This window comes from Gossypium arboreum, chromosome 4 (assembly GCF_025698485.1).
Source record: "Gossypium arboreum isolate Shixiya-1 chromosome 4, ASM2569848v2, whole genome shotgun sequence".
Lineage (NCBI taxonomy): Eukaryota > Viridiplantae > Streptophyta > Magnoliopsida > Malvales > Malvaceae > Gossypium > Gossypium arboreum.
In genome coordinates this window covers 59,060,405-59,061,988 of record NC_069073.1, presented here as the reverse complement: position 1 = coordinate 59,061,988, position 1,584 = coordinate 59,060,405, and the positions used below count along the sequence as shown (strand labels likewise).

The 1,584-nt window shown below is 40.0% G+C and overlaps 1 non-coding gene across 1 annotated transcript; it reads left to right on the top strand.

The window, feature by feature from the left end:
* The first annotated feature begins 685 nt into the window (after positions 1-685).
* On the top strand, positions 686-792 carry LOC128292174 (small nucleolar RNA R71). The gene has a single exon (XR_008282159.1). It is a non-coding gene; the product is annotated as a small nucleolar RNA R71 (small nucleolar RNA).
* Positions 793-1,584: the final 792 nt, after the last annotated feature.

Sequence of the window (1,584 nt, the reverse complement as noted above, 5' to 3'; positions counted from 1 at the left end):
CCTAAGTTCAGTAGCCAGCTGGCCCACTTGATTCTCCAAATATCTTAGAGTGGCATCGTTTTTTTCCATGTATGCCTTCAATAAATTCTCTAAGCTATTGGATGATTCAGCCTGAGCTGGTTTTTGAGCTTGTTGGGAAAAACTAGGTGGCTGAGTCGGTCTAGATTGAGCGTAGTTGTTACTAGTTCCAGCCCCTTGGTTACTCCAGGAAAAATTCGAATGGTTTCACCACGATGGGTTGTAGATGTTGGATTACAGTCCTTGCCTTCCTCGATTTTGGTTCTGGTTACTCATGTAATATACGAATTCGGGGTTTGATGGACATTCTTTCAACAAATGTCCTTCCCCACAATAAACACAGGCTATACTCTCAAATTGGTGAGGTGGTTGGGCTGCAAAACTGTTAGACCAATTAGCGGTAAGATTCTTAAGCATTGAGGATAGTGAAGATACCTGAGATGCAAGTGAAGTGAGAGCATCCACTTCATGTATTCCAGCGACTCATTTTCCTAACACAGCTCGATTGGTCAACCATTGATAATTGTTACTGGCGATCCTCTCGACGATTTCGTAAGCCTCATTATAAGACTTAGAAAAGAGAGCACTGTTAGCAGAAGCGTCCATTACCATCCTCGTGTGAGCATTGAGACCATTATAAAATGTCTCAAGTTGGATACAGTGTGGGATTTCGTGATAAAGGCATTTCCTTAGTAGTTCGTTGTATCATTCCCATGCCTCATACAAGGATTCATCATCCATTTGTTGGAAGGCAGTGATCTCGTTCCTCAATTTAGCATTCTTGCTTGGAGGGAAATACTTCATAAGGAATCTTTCGACTAACTCTTGCCACGTAGAAATTGAGTTTGGTGGCAATGAATTCAACCAGGCTCGAGCTCCGTCCCTTTGTGAGTACAGGAACAACTTCAATTGTAATGCATCTTCGAAAACTCCATCTAATTTGAAAGAGTCACTCACCTCCATAAATAGTCTTAAATGAAGATAAGGATCTTCTGTAGACATTCCACTGAATTGGCCCACTGTCTGAAGCATCTAGAACATGACAGGCTTCAGCTCAAATTATTGTGCCTTGATTTCAGGTCTCCTAATACCCAGATTAAGATCGTTAAATACTGGCACAGCATATTGTCTTAAGGCTCTATCCCTATCGTCAGCAATAAGGATAGGATTTTGAGCAAGGTTTGCTCCATTTACTTGATTCATATTCTCGAAATTCATTCCTTCAGTCCTTTTCTGGTTCGCTTGTCTTCTTCCCTGTCGGAAAGTTCGTTCAATCTCAGGGTCTACAGGGAGCAAGTCAATAATCCGGTCAATACTCATAAACACCTGAAATTATCAAAGAAAAATTAATTAAGTTAAAAATTAAACAGAAAAATAAACTAAAATGTAAAACTAACAAAATCACAAATAATGACTTTTGAAAACAGTTCCCCGGCAACGGCGCCAAAAACTTGGAACGACGGAAAAATGTGCAAGTGTACACAATCGGAACAAGTAATAAAGTGACAAGCAACTGTCGAGTTATCGTACCCACAGGGACTGTAAAAGAATTATTTATGAAATTAA